Source organism: Salmo salar, chromosome ssa16, assembly GCF_905237065.1.
Source record: "Salmo salar chromosome ssa16, Ssal_v3.1, whole genome shotgun sequence".
Lineage (NCBI taxonomy): Eukaryota > Metazoa > Chordata > Actinopteri > Salmoniformes > Salmonidae > Salmo > Salmo salar.
The window spans coordinates 95,213,076-95,228,075 of NC_059457.1; the positions used below are offsets into that span (position 1 = coordinate 95,213,076).

The 15,000-nt window shown below is 49.5% G+C and overlaps 1 pseudogene; it reads left to right on the forward strand.

The window, feature by feature from the left end:
- Positions 1 to 15,000, forward strand: part of LOC106591167 (glypican-5-like) — a 289,574-nt pseudogene that overhangs the window by 162,190 nt on the left and 112,384 nt on the right.

The window sequence follows — 15,000 nt, forward strand, 5'->3', positions numbered from 1 at the left end:
GTTTGGGGAGGCAGACTAAGTGTTCAGTCTCTTCCTGTTCCAGCTGCTGCAGGGGAAGTCCATCCCCAAGTTTGGAACGTTGGATCTGATCGAAACAGGAAGCGGCAATGGTGAGGGGCGTGGCTACAGCGGAGACTGTGACGACGAGGATGGGTGTGGCGGATCAGGGGGTGGAGAGGTCAAGAGGAAGGTCGTGACGGCCTCTAAACGTAAGTCGCCTCTGACCTTCGACTACTACAGGTTTCAGCCTCGTTCATTCACTCTGTTTACGGCAGCACGTTAGTTTCCTTCCTCCGTCCTCTGTCTCTCTCTCTCTCTCTGTTTCCTTCCTCACGTCCTCTGTCTGTCTCTCTCTCTCTTAGTTTCCTTCCTCACGTCCTCTGTCTGTCTCTCTCTTAGTTTCCTTCCTTACGTCCTCTGTCTGTCTCTCTCTCTCTTAGTTTCCTTCCTCACGTCCTCTGTCTGTCTCTCTCTTAGTTTCCTTCCTCCGTCCTCTGTCTCTCTCTCTTAGTTTCCTTCCTCACGTCCTCTGTCTGTCTCTCTCTTAGTTTCCTTCCTCACGTCCTCTGTCTGTCTGTCTCTCTCTCTTAGTTTCTTTCCTCACGTCCTCTGTCTCTCTCTTAGTTTCCTTCCTCACGTCCTCTGTCTGTCTCTCTCTCTCTCTTAGTTTCCTTCCTCACGTCCTCTGTCTGTCTGTCTCTCTCTTAGTTTCCTTCCTCACGTCCTCTGTCTCTCTCTCTCTTAGTTTCCTTCCTCACGTCCTCTGTCTGTCTCTCTCTCTCTCTTAGTTTCCTTCCTCACGTCCTCTGTCTGTCTGTCTCTCTCTTAGTTTCCTTCCTCACGTCCTCTGTCTGTCTCTCTCTCTTAGTTTCCTTCCTCACGTCCTCTGTCTGTCTCTCTCTCTCTCTTAGTTTCCTTCCTCACGTCCTCTGTCTCTCTCTCTCTTAGTTTCCTTCCTCACGTCCTCCGTCTGTCTCTCTCTCTCTCTCTTAGTTTCCTTCCTCACGTCCTCTGTCTCTCTCTCTCTCTGTTTCCTTCCTCACGTCCTCTGTCTCTCTCTCTCTTAGTTTCCTTCCTCACGTCCTCTGTCTCTCTCTCTTAGTTTCCTTCCTCACGTCCTCCGTCTGTCTCTCTCTCTCTCTCTTAGTTTCCTTCCTCACGTCCTCTGTCTCTCTCTCTCTTAGTTTCCTTCCTCACGTCCTCTGTCTCTCTCTCTCTTAGTTTCCTTCCTCACGTCCTCTGTCTCTCTCTCTTAGTTTCCTTCCTCACGTCCTCTGTCTGTCTCTCTCTTAGTTTCCTTCCTCACGTCCTCTGTCTCTCTCTCTTAGTTTCCTTCCTCACGTCCTCCGTCTGTCTCTCTCTCTCTGGAAACAACTTAGCCAGCTGCGAAATTGGATGTTACCGATCCATCTGAAGAGTGAGTTTAACCAACTCAGCTTGGTAACACGTCTCACCTGTTGTCCCAGTCTAACACCTGATCTCAGGTCAGATTACAGAAGACCGTTATAATAGCATAGGTCAGCTTGGTAACATGTCTAACACCTGATCTCAGGTCAGATTACAGAAGACCGGAATAATAGCATAGGTCAGCTTGGTAACTCTAACACCTGATCTCAGGTCAGATTACAGAAGACCGGAATAATAGCATAGGTCAGCTTGGTAACTCTAACACCTGATCTGAGGTCAGATTACAGAAGACCGGTATAATAGCATAGCTCAGCTTGGTAACTCTAACACCTGATCTGAGGTCAGATTACAGAAGACAACTTGACAGATAGATATCTCAGCCGTCTCAGCTGATCTCAGGTCAGATTACAGAAGACCGTTATAATAGCATAGCTCAGCTTGGTAACTCTAACACCTGATCTCAGGTCAGATTACAGAAGACTGTTATAATAGCGTAGGTAAACTTGACAGATAGATATCTCAGCTGTCTCAGCTGATCTGAGGTCAGATTACAGAAGACCGTTATAATAGCGTAGGTAAACTTGACAGATAGATATCTCAGCTGTCTCAGCTGATCTCAGGTCAGATTACAGAAGACCGTTATAACAGCGTAGCTCTTGTAGCTGTGGAACGATCATTAGAGACGATTTGAAGGCTGAACGTGATTTAACGAGGATCGCTGATGCAGTAAATAATCAGCCGCTTCCCAGCAGTCCGTGGGACAATAATCTCTTTCTCTCTCAGGGGAGTATGTCAACATCCGCCCGTCGCTACGATCACACGCTTTGTCGCACTTTGTCGACCTCCGTCCCAAACGGTATCCTATCCTACGTAGTGCCCTACTTTGACCAGGGGCCCGTTGGGGACTCAGCCTCTGGCACACTAAACAGACAAGGCTAGTGGCCTTCCTTCCTCTCTGTCTGTCCTGGTGTATATCTATCTGCCCTGGTGTATATCTATCTGCTCTGGTGTATATCTATCTGTCCTGGTTCACTGTATATCTATCTGCCCTAATATATATCTATCTGTCATGGTGTATATCTATCTGTCCTGGTGTATATCTATCTGTCCTGGTGTATATCTATCTGTCATGGTGTATATCTATCTGTCCTGGTTCACTGTATATCTATCTGCCCTGGTGTATATCTATCTGTCCTGGTGTATATCTATCTGTCATGGTGTATATCTATCTGGCCTGGTGTATATCTATCTGCCCTGGTGTATATCTATCTGGCCTGGTGTATATCTATCTGCCCTGGTGTATATCTATCTGCCCTGGTGTATATCTATCTGTCATGGTGTATATCTATCTGCCCTGGTGTATATCTATCTGTCATGGTGTATATCTATCTGCCCTGGTGTATATCTATCTGTCATGGTGTATATCTATCTGCCCTGGTGTATATCTATCTGTCCTGGTTCACTGTATATCTATCTGCCCTGGTGTATATCTATCTGCCCTGGTGTATATCTATCTGCCCTGGTGTATATCTATCTGCCCTGGTGTATATCTATCTGCCCTGGTGTTTATCTGTCCTGGTGTATATCTATCAGGCCTGGTTCACTGTATATCTATCTGCCCTGGTGTATATCTATCTGCCCTGGTGTTTATCTATCTGTCCTGGTGTATATCTATCTGCCCTGGTGTATATCTATCTGTCCTGGTGTTTATCTATCTGTCCTGGTGTATATCTATCAGGCCTGGTTCACTGTATATCTATCTGCCCTGGTGTATATCTATCTGCCCTGGTGTTTATCTATCTGTCCTGGTGTATATCTATCTGCCCTGGTGTATATCTATCTGTCCTGGTGTTTATCTATCTGCCCTGGTGTATATCTATCTGCCCTGGTGTATATCTATCTGTCCTGGTTCACTGTATATCTATCTGCCCTGGTGTATATCTATCTGCCCTGGTGTATATCTATCTGCCCTGGTGTTTATCTATCTGTCCTGGTGTATATCTATCTGCCCTGGTGTATATCTATCTGTCCTGGTGTTTATCTATCTGCCCTGGTGTATATCTATCTGCCCTGGTGTATATCTATCTGTCCTGGTTCACTGTATATCTATCTGCCCTGGTGTATATCTATCTGTCCTGGTGTATATCTATCTGTCCTGGTGTATATCTATCTGTCCTGGTGTATATCTATCTGTCCTGGTGTATATCTATCTGTCCTGGTTCACTGTATATCTATCTGCCCTGGTGTATATCTATCTGCCCTGGTGTATATCTATCTGCCCTGGTGTATATCTATCTGTCCTGGTGTATATCTATCTGTCCTGGTGTATATCTATCTGTCCTGGTTCACTGTATATCTATCTGCCCTGGTGTATATCTATCTGCCCTGGTGTATATCTATCTGTCCTGGTGTATATCTATCTGTCCTGGTGTATATCTATCTGTCCTGGTGTATATCTGTCTGTCCTGGTTCACTGTATATCTATCTGCCAGTGTGTATATCTATCTGTCCTGGTGTTTATCTATCTGTCATGGTTCACTGTATATCTATCTGCCAGTGTGTATATCTATCTGTCATGTTGTTTATCTATCTGTCCTAGTTCACTGTATATCTATCTGCCAGTGTGTGTGATGTCTAGCTTTAATCACATCCCCCCCCCCCCCCCCCCCACACTCTGATCCCAAACCAATAAGACCTACTGCAGTGTATTCAATCAAACTGTGCTGTGGGGAAAATATGTTACTGTGACAGAAACATGGAAGCGTTAAGGGTTCCTATTGGTTAGGCCGTGTTTCCTGGTTCCTATTGGTTAGGCCGTGTTTCCTGGTTCCTATTGGTTAGGCCTTGTTTCCTGGTTCCTATTGGTTCGGCCGTGTTTCCTGGTTCCTATTGGTTAGGCCGTGTTTCCTGGTTCCTATTGGTTAGGCCGTGTTTCCTGGTTCCTATTGGTTAGGCCGTGTTTCCTGGTTCCTATTGGTTCGGCCGTGTTTCCTGGTTCCTATTGGTTAGGCCGTGTTTCCTGGTTCCTATTGGTTAGGCCGTGTTTCCTGGTTCCTATTGGTTAGGCCGTGTTTCCTGGTTCCTATTGGTTAGGCCGTGTTTCCTGGTTCCTATTGGTTAGGCCGTGTTTCCTGGTTCCTATTGGTTCGGCCGTGTTTCCTGGTTCCTATTGGTTAGGCCGTGTTTCCTGGTTCCTATTGGTTCGGCCGTGTTTCCTGGTTCCTATTGGTTCGGCCGTGTTTCCTGGTTCCTATTTGTTAGGCCGTGTTTCCTGGTTCCTATTGGTTCGGCCGTGTTTCCTGGTTCCTATTGGTTCGGCCGTGTTTCCTGGTTCCTATTTGTTAGGCCGTGTTTCCTGGTTCCTATTGGTTAGGCCGTGTTTCCTGGTTCCTATTGGTTAGGCCGTGTTTCCTGGTTCCTATTGGTTAGGCCGTGTTTCCTGGTTCCTATTGGTTCGGCCGTGTTTCCTGGTTCCTATTGGTTAGGCCGTGTTTCCTGGTTCCTATTGGTTAGGCCGTGTTTCCTGGTTCCTATTGGTTAGGCCGTGTTTCCTGGTTCCTATTGGTTAGGCCGTGTTTCCTGGTTCCTATTGGTTCGGCCGTGTTTCCTGGTTCCTATTTGTTAGGCCGTGTTTCCTGGTTCCTATTGGGTTAGGCCGTGTTTCCTGGTTCCTATTGGTTAGGCCGTGTTTCCTGGTTCCTATTGGTTAGGCCGTGTTTCTGGTTCCTATTGGTTCGGCCGTGTTTCCTGGTTCCTATTGGTTAGGCCGTGTTTCCTGGTTCCTATTGGTTAGGCCGTGTTTCCTGGTTCCTATTGGTTAGGCCGTGTTTCCTGGTTCCTATTGGTTAGGCCGTGTTTCCTGGTTCCTATTGGTTAGGCCGTGTTTCCTGGTTCCTATTGGTTAGGCCGTGTTTCCTGGTTCCTATTGGTTCGGCCGTGTTTCCTGGTTCCTATTGGTTAGGCCGTGTTTCCTGGTTCCTATTGGTTCGGCCGTGTTTCCTGGTTCCTATTGGTTCGGCCGTGTTTCCTGGTTCCTATTGGTTAGGCCGTGTTTCCTGGTTCCTATTGGTTAGGCCGTGTTTCCTGGTTCCTATTGGTTAGGCCGTGTTTCCTGGTTCCTATTGGTTAGGCCGTGTTTCCTGGTTCCTATTGGTTAGGCCGTGTTTCCTGGTTCCTATTGGTTCGGCCGTGTTTCCTGGTTCCTATTGGTTCGGCCGTGTTTCCTGGTTCCTATTGGTTCGGCCGTGTTTCCTGGTTCCTATTGGTTAGGCCGTGTTTCCTGGTTCCTATTGGTTAGGCCGTGTTTCCTGGTTCCTATTGGTTAGGCCGTGATTCCTGGTTCCTATTGGTTAGGCCGTGTTTCCTGGTTCCTATTGGTTAGGCCGTGTTTCCTGGTTCCTATTGGTTAGGCCGTGTTTCCTGGTTCCTATTGGTTCGGCCGTGTTTCCTGGTTCCTATTGGTTAGGCCGTGTTTCCTGGTTCCTATTGGTTAGGCCGTGTTTCCTGGTTCCTATTGGTTAGGCCGTGTTTCCTGGTTCCTATTGGTTAGGCCGTGTTTCCTGGTTCCTATTGGTTAGGCCGTGTTTCCTGGTTCCTATTGGTTAGGCCGTGTTTCCTGGTTCCTATTGGTTAGGCCGTGTTTCCTGGTTCCTATTGGTTAGGCCGTGTTTTCTGGTTCCTATTGGTTAGGCCGTGTTTCCTGGTTCCTATTGGTTAGGCCGTGTTTCCTGGTTCCTATTGGTTAGGCCGTGTTTTCCTTGGTGAAAATCCTGATTCGATTTCAAAGCATCATAATCACATATAGAAATAAAAGCTTTTGTGTTATTCTCTTCTTTCATAATCCTCCCAATCATGTCCCTGGTGGTATCAGATCAGAGCTAATAGGATGAGATTACCATAGATTATAGATCACATTGTTGGGGAAAGATTAAGATATGGTTTTAACACACATCCTAAGGGAATCAGATCTTATCAGCCCTCCTCTGAATCTGAAACAGGATTATGTTTTGGTACAATACAATGATATCTGCCCAGTGTTTGTTGTGGTGATGGGATCACTACCTCTGGGTAGGTTGAAATTGCGAGTCCTCTTTTTGGTGCTGTGGTTGAGGAGGCAGTTTTATCCCTTAACGTTTAAGGGATTTAACTGTTTTATACATTTTACATTTTAGTCATTTTAGCAGACGCTCTTATCCAGAGCGATTTACAGTAGTTGAATGCATACATTTCATTTCATGCATAATTTTTTTATTTTAAGTTTTTAATAATTTTTTGTACTGGCCCCCTGTGGGAATCGAACCCACAACCCTGGCGTTGCAAACACCATGCTCTACCAACTGAACCACAGGGAAGGCCAAATACTGCGGTGATTGGTCAAATTTGCAAGCCCCCCGCATAATATGCAGGGAATTTTGCAATACAAAAATCCTAGAGGTGCACTGCCTATTCCCTATATAGGGTCCATAGGGTCCTGGTTAAATGTAGTGCACTACGTAGGGGATAGGGGGCAATTTGGGAAGGCATCCTCTGTCAGTTTTGCACAGAAACTGATGTTCCATACATTCTGTGTTGTGATGGGGAAGCCATACGTTCTGTGTTGTGATGGGGAAGCCATACGTTCTGTGTTGTGATGGGGAAGCCACATTCTGTGTTGTGATGGGGAAGCCATACGTTCTGTGTTGTGATGGGGAAGCCATACGTTCTGTGTTGTGATGGGGAAGCCATACGTTCTGTGTTGTGATGGGGAAGCCATACGTTCTGTGTTGTGATGGGGAAGCCATACGTTCTGTGTTGTGATGGGGAAGCCATACGTTCTGTGTTGTGATGGGGAAGCCATACGTTCTGTGTTGTGATGGGGAAGCCATACCTTCTGTGTTGTGATGGGGAAGCCATACGTTTCTGTGTTGTGATGGGGAAGCCATACGTTCTGTGTTGTGATGGGGAAGCCATACGTTCTGTGTTGTGATGGGGAAGCCATACGTTCTGTGTTGTGATGGGGAAGCCATACGTTCTGTGTTGTGATGGGGAAGCCATACGTTCTGTGTTGTGATGGGAAGCCATACGTTCTGTGTTGTGATGGGAAGCCATACGTTCTGTGTTGTGATGGGAAGCCATACGTTCTGTGTTGTGATGGGGAAGCCATACGTTCTGTGTTGTGATGGGAAGCCATACGTTCTGTGTTGTGATGGGAAGCCATACGTTCTGTGTTGTGATTGGGAAGCCATACGTTCTGTGTTGTGATGGGGAAGCCATACGTTCTGTGTTGTGATGGGGAAGCCATACGTTCTGTGTTGTGATGGGGAAGCCATACGTTCTGTGTTGTAACGGGAAGCCATGCAAATCCTCATCAGATAATTTTCGTACCTTGGCTTGTATCTCTCATTGTCTTTTAATAGTATAATGTGATTGTGATCATTTGTCCCTCTAGGACAGGTTCTAAAAGGAGTTTAGTAGCAGACACAGAGACGGGTTCTAAAAAGGAGTTTAGTAGGAGAGACGGGTTCTAAAAAGGAGTTTAGTAGCAGAGACGGGTTCTAAAAGGAGTTTAGTAGCAGACACAGAGATGGGTTCTAAAAGGCATTTTGGCAGCAGGAAAGACACATCGATTTCCTGCGAGGGAGGAAGCAGAACGAGGAGAGGAAGTGGAGGAGAGGAAGTGGAGGAGTGGAGGGACCCCGTTAGCATCAAGCTCTTATTAATTAATAGTGTGTCTCTGGAGGAGGAGATTACAGGATATGAATCCCTGGGTGGCAGTCAGGAAGGGCCCCAGGCTGATGAAGGATAACGGGTGGAGATGTTCTTCCTGGACTTTTCTAAACTGGCTAGATTGGACCTAGTTGCTGAAAGATTTTGTAGATCTTAATGTTGTAACATCACCCACAATAGAGGTCGTCCTAAATATCTCTTTATACAGTCTACTAGAATCCAAGGTGAGGAAGATGGGGCCGACAGACATGGCAGTTCTACGTCTAGCTCCTAATAAGCAAGTCTTCGAAAGCCAAGTGAACAAACAGATCACTGACCATTTTCGAATCCCACCGTACCTTCTCCGCTATGCAATCTGGTTTCAGAGCTGGTCATGGGTGCACCTCAGCCACGCTCAAGGTCCTAAACGATATCGTAACCGCCATCGATAAGAGACAGTACTGTGCAGCCGTCTTCATCGACCTGGCTAAGGCTTTCGATTCTGTCAATCACCGTATTCTTATCTGCAGACTCAACAGCCTTGGTTTTTCTAATGACTGCCTCGCCTGGTTCACCAACTACTTCTCAGATAGAGTTCAGTGTGTCAAATCGGAGGGCCTGTTGTCCGGACCTCTGGCAGTCTCTATGGGGGGTGCCACAGGGTTCAATTCTCGGGCCGACTCTTTTCTCTGTATATATCAATGATGTTGCTCTTTTTGCGGGTGATTCTTTGATCCACCTCTACGCAGACGACACCATTCTGTATACTTCTGGCCCTTCTTTGGACACTGTGTTAACAACCCTCCAGACGAGCTTCAATGCCATACAACTCTCCTTCTGTGGCCTCCAACTGCTCTTAAACGCTAGTAAAACTAAATGCATGCTTTTTAACCGATCGCTGCCCACACCCGCCGCCCGTCCAGAATCACTACTCTGGACGGTTCTGACTTAGAATATGTGGATAACTACAAATACCTAGGTGTCTGGCTAGACTGTAAACTCTCCTTCCAGACTCACATCAAGCAACTCCAATCCAAAATTAAATCTAGAATCGGCTTCCTATTTCGCAACAAAGCATCCTTCACTCATGCTGCCAAACATACCCTCGTAAAACTGACTATCCTACCAATCCTTGACTTCGGCGATGTCATTTACAAAATAGCCTCCAATACTCTACTCAGCAAATTGGATGCAGTCTATCACAGTGCCATCCGTTTTGTCACCAAAGTCCCATATACTACCCACCACTGCGACCTGTCCGCTCTCGTTGGCTGGTCCTTGCTACATATTCGTCGCCAAACCCACTGGCTCCAGGTCATCTATAAGTCTTTGCTAGGTAAAGCCCCGCTCTATCTCATCTCACTGGTCACCATAGCAGCACCCACTCGTAGCACACGCTCCAGCAGGTATATCTCACTGGTCACCCCCAAAACCAATTCCTCCTTTGGCCGCCTTTCCTTCCAGTTCTCTGCTGCCAAGGACTGGAACGAATTGCAAAAATCGCTGAAGTTGGAGACTTTAATCTCCCTCACTAACTTTAAGCCTCAGCTGTCAGAGCAGCTCACCGATCGCTGCAGCTGTACGTAGCCCATCTGTAAATAGCCCATCCAACCAACTACCTACCTCATCCCCATATTTGTTTTGTTTTTCTGCTCTTTTGCACCCCAGTATTTCTACTTGCACATCCTCATCTGCACAAATATCACTCCAGTGTAAATTGCTTAATTGTAATTACTTCGCCACTATTGGCCGATTTATTGCCTTACCTCCTTACTCCATTTGCACACACTGTATATAGACTTTTCTATTGTGTTATTGGACTGTACGTTTGTTTATCCCATATGTAACTCTGTGTTGTTTTTGTCGCACTGCTTTGCTTTATCTTGGCCAGGTCGCAGTTGTAAACGAGAACTTGTTCTCAACTAGCCTACCTGGTTAAATAAAGGACTTGTTCTCAACTGGCCTACCTGGTTAAACAAAGGACTTGTTCTCAACTAGCCTACCTGGTTAAATAAATAAAGGTGAAGTAAAAAATAATAATAATTTAAACTTTGCAGTAATTCTTTGGGGTGTTATTTCTTATTAGCCCAGAACATTTTTTGTGTTATTACGTACAGCCGGAAATAACTTTTGGATATCAGAGCGGAGGTAACTCACCAGCATTCCCACCAGAAGTACAACTTTCCTGAAGTGGATTTTTTTGTTCGTACTCCCCCAAGGTAATTTAACTTATCTCAGAGGCTGCTCTAAGACGCCCCCGGTAGAGAAGAGGTATTCCGAGTGGACTTCTAGTCCGAATCAGGAGGCGCACACACCATCCACCGCTTCCGAGTACATTACTCGCTAATGTTCAGTCCCTGGACAATAAAGTAGATGAGCTCAGGGCGAGGAACCCACGCAGACAGTGTGGTGAAGAAGGCACAACAGCGCCTCTTCAACCTCAGGTGGCTGAAGAGAATTCAGCTTGGCCCCCTAAGATGCACCATTGAGAGCATCCTGTCATCAACCACCCGAGCCACGGGCCTGTTCACCCCGCTATCATCCAGAAGGCGAGGAAAGTACATGTGCTTCAAAGCTGTGACCGAGAGACTGAAAATCCAGCTTCTATCTCAAGGCCATCAGACTGTTCAATAGCCATCAATAGCCAGACCTTCACCCAGTACCCTGTCCTGAAGTTAGATACTGTCACTAGCCGGCTACCACCCGGTTACTCCACCCGGTCACCTCCCCTGAGTCTGCCACACTGAGAGGACTGGTTCACCTCCCCCTGAGTCTGCCACACTGAGAGGACTGGTTCACCTCCCCCTGAGTCTGCCACACTGAGAGGACTGGTTCACCTCCCCCTGAGTCTGCCTCACTGAGAGGACTGGTTCACCTCCCCCTGAGTCTGCCACACTGAGAGGACTGGTTCACCTCCCCTGAGTCTGCCACACTGAGAGGACTGGTTCACCTCCCCCTGAGTCTGCCACACTGAGAGGACTGGTTCACCTCCCCCTGAGTCTGCCACACTGAGAGGACTGGTTCACCTCCCCCTGAGTCTGCCTCACTGAGAGGACTGGTTCACCTCCCCCTGAGTCTGCCACACTGAGAGGACTGGTTCACCTCCCCCTGAGTCTGCCACACTGAGAGGACTGGTTCACCTCCCCCTGAGTCTGCCACACTGAGAGGACTGGTTCACCTCCCCCTGAGTCTGCCACACTGAGAGGACTGGTTCACCTCCCCCTGAGTCTGCCACACTGAGAGGACTGGTTCACCTCCCCTGAGTCTGCCACACTGAGAGGACTGGTTCACCTCCCCCTGAGTCTGCCACACTGAGAGGACTGGTTCACCCTCTCTCCCTCTCCACCCCTTTCTCCCCTCTCTCCCACTCTCCCCCTCTCCCTCCCTCTCCCTCCCTCTCCACCCCTTTCTCCCCCTCTCTCCCCCTCTCTCCCCCTCTCCACCCCTCTCCACCCCTCTCCACCCCTCTCTCCCCCTCTCCACCCCTCTCCCCCCTCTCCACCCCTCTCCACCTCTCTCTCCCTCTCTCCCCCTCTCTCCCCCTCTCCCCCTCTCCACCCCTCTCCCCCTCTCCACCCCTCTCCCCCTCTCTCTCCCTCTCTCCCCCTCTCTCCCCCTCTCTCCCCCTCTCCACCCCTCTCCACCCCTCTCTCCCCCTCTCCACCCCTCTCGTTTTATACGATTTCCTTGTAATGCTCCTGTCTGCATCCTGAATCATCTTCATCCTCTATTCTCCTCCTCATCCTCTCATCCCCCCCGAGGGTCTGTCCCTGAGAAACCCTCAGAGGCCTGTCTGCATCCTGAGTCATCCTCTGTTCTCCTCCTCTGCCTCTCACCTCAATCTGGTGGATTGGAGTCAGTGACATCATCTCGTAAAAAATCTAATCAAGTCTGTTTTCAGTGTTGTTGTGAAGGCTGGTCTCTATGAGCCTGGTGGTGGGGGGGGGGGGCTGTTGTTGTTGTGAAGGCTGGCCTCTATGAGCCTGGGGGGGGGCCTGTTGGGGGGGGGGGCTGTTGTTGTTGTGAAGGCTGGTCTCTATGAGCCTGGGGGGCTGGTCTCTATGAGCCTGGGGGGGGGCTGTTGTAGTGAAGGCTGGTCTCTATGAGCCTGGGGGGGGGGGCTGTTGTTGTTGTGAAGGCTGGTCTCTATGAGCCTGGGGGGGCTGGTCTCTATGAGCCTGGGGGGGGCTGTTGTAGTGAAGGCTGTTCTCTGCGAGCCTGGGGGGGGGGGGGCTGTTGTTGTTGTGAAGGCTGTTCTCTATGAGCCTGGGGGGGCTGTTGTTGTTGTGAAGGCTGGTCCCTATGAGCCTGGGGGGGGCTGTTGTTGCTGTGAAGGCTGGTCTCTATGAGCCTGGGGGGGAGGGGCTGTTGTTGTTGTGAAGGCTGGTCTCTATGAGCCTGGGGGGGCTGTTGTAGTGAAGGCTGGTCTCTATGAGCCTGGGGGGCTGTTCTCTTTGAGCCTGGGGGGGGGTGGGGGGGCTGTTGTTGTTGTGAAGGCTGGTCTCTATGAGCCTGGGGGGGGGCTGTTGTTGTTGTGAAGGCTGTTCTCTACGAGCCTGGGGGGGGCTGTTGTTGTTGTGAAGGCTGGTCCCTATGAGCCTTGGGGGGGGGCTGTTGTAGTGAAGGCTGGTCTCTATGAGCCTGGGGGGGGGGGCTGTTGTTGTTGTGAAGGCTGTTCTCTATGAGCCTGGGGGGGGCTGTTGTTGTTGTGAAGGCTGGTCCCTATGAGCCTGGGGGGGCTGTTGTTGCTGTGAAGGCTGGTCTCTATGAGCCTGGGGGGGCTGTTCTCTATGAGCCTGGGGGGGGCTGTTGTTGTTGTGAAGGCTGTTCTCTATGAGCCTGGGGGGGGCTGTTGTTGTAGTGAAGGCTGGTCTCTATGAGCCTGGGGGGCTGTTCTCTATGAGCCTGGGGGGGGCTGTTCTCTATGAGCCTGGGGGGGCTGTTGTTGTAGTGAAGGCTGGCCTCTATGAGCCTGGGGGGCTGTTGTTGTAGTGAAGGCTGGTCTCTATGAGCCTGGGGGGCTGTTGTTGTAGTGAAGGCTGGTCTCTATGAGTCTGGGGGGCTGTTCTCTATGAGCCTGGGGGGGGGGCTGTTCTCTATGAGCCTGGGGGGCTGTTGTTGCTGTGAAGGCTGGTCTCTATGAGCCTGGGGGGGGCTGTTGTTGCTGTGAAGGCTGGTCTCTATGAGCCTGGGGGGGGCTGTTCTCTATGAGCCTGGGTGGGGGGCTGTTGTTGTAGTGAAGGCTGTTTTCTTTGAGGGTGGGGGGGGGGCTGTTGTTGTTGTGAAGGCTGGTCTCTATGAGCCTGGGGGGGGGGGCTGTTGTTGTTGTGAAGGCTGTTCTCTATGAGCCTGGGGGGGGGGCTGTTGTTGCTGTGAAGGCTGGTCTCTATGAGCCTGGGGGGCTGTTCTCTATGAGCCTGGGGGGGGCTGTTGTTGTTGTGAAGGCTGTTCTCTATGAGCCTGGGGGGGCTGTTGTTGTAGTGAAGGCTGGTCTCTATGAGCCTGGGGGGGCTGTTCTCTATGAGCCTGGGGGGGGCTGTTCTCTATGAGCCTGGGGGGCTGTTGTTGTAGTGAAGGCTGGTCTCTATGAGCCTGGGGGGCCTGTTGTTGCTGTGAAGGCTGGTCTCTATGAGCCTGGGGGGGGCTGTTCTCTATGAGCCTGGGGGGGCTGTTATTGTAGTGAAGGCTGTTCTCTATGAGCCTGGGGGGGGCTGTTGTTGTAGTGAAGGCTGGTCTCTATGAGCCTGGGGGGGGCTGTTCTCTATGAGCCTGGGGGGCCTGTTATTGTAGTGAAGGCTGGTCTCTATGAGCCTGGGGGGGCTGTTCTCTATGAGCCTGGGGGGGCTGTTCTCTATGAGCCTGGGGGGCTGTTATTGTAGTGAAGGCTGGTCTCTATGAGCCTGGGGGGGCTGTTCTCTATGAGCCTGGGGGGCTGTTATTGTAGTGAAGGCTGTTCTCTATGAGCCTGGGGGGCTGTTATTGTAGTGAAGGCTGGTCTCTATGAGCCTGGGGGTCTGTTCTCTATGAGCCTGGGGGGGCTGTTCTCTATGAGCCTGGGGGGCTGTTATTGTAGTGAAGGCCCTGTCGTTCTTCAAAGAGCTGTTGTGATCAGCCTGGTGGCAGAAATCCTTCAGCCCCTCCATCGGCCAAGTGGCTGCTCAGTCCACAAGCAGAGAGAGCTGGGGAGGTCCCATGTAACAGCCAAGGCCGTGTGTCCCAAATGGAACCCTATTCCCTACATAGGGCACTACTTTAGACCAAATGGGACCCTATTCCCCTACATAGTGCACTACTTTAGACCAAATGGCACCCTATTCCCTATATAGTGCACTACTTTAGACCAGGGCCCTATAGAACCCTATTCCCTATATAGTGCACTACTTTAGACCAAATGGAACCCTATTCCCTACATAGTGCACTACTTTAGACCAAATGGAACCCTATTCCCTACATAGTGCACTACTTTAGACCAAATGGAACCCTATTCCCTACATAGTGCACTACTTTAGACCAAATGGAACCCTATTCCCTACATAGTGCACTACCTTAGACCAAATGGAACCCTATTCCCTACATAGTGCACTACGTTCCCATAGGGAACAGGGTGCCATTTGGGAAGGCTGTAATATTGCTGTTAGCGGTATTTCTTGGCAATTTATTTCATTTTTCAATAAAGATTCATTTTGTCAGGTGGTTATTTGACGTTGGACAGCTTCTGTGAGGGCTTGTTGTAACCTTTGGCGACATCCTGTATGATTTATGATTTCCGGTAATCGATGTCCTCTCTTGTCGTAGCAGCCCGACCCTGACCCTGTCTGACGTAACTCTCCTTCCATGTAGTTGAAAGATACTGTTTGTTCCCTTCTCTGTCTCTCTCTCTCTCTCTGTCTCTCTCTCTCTCTCTCTCTC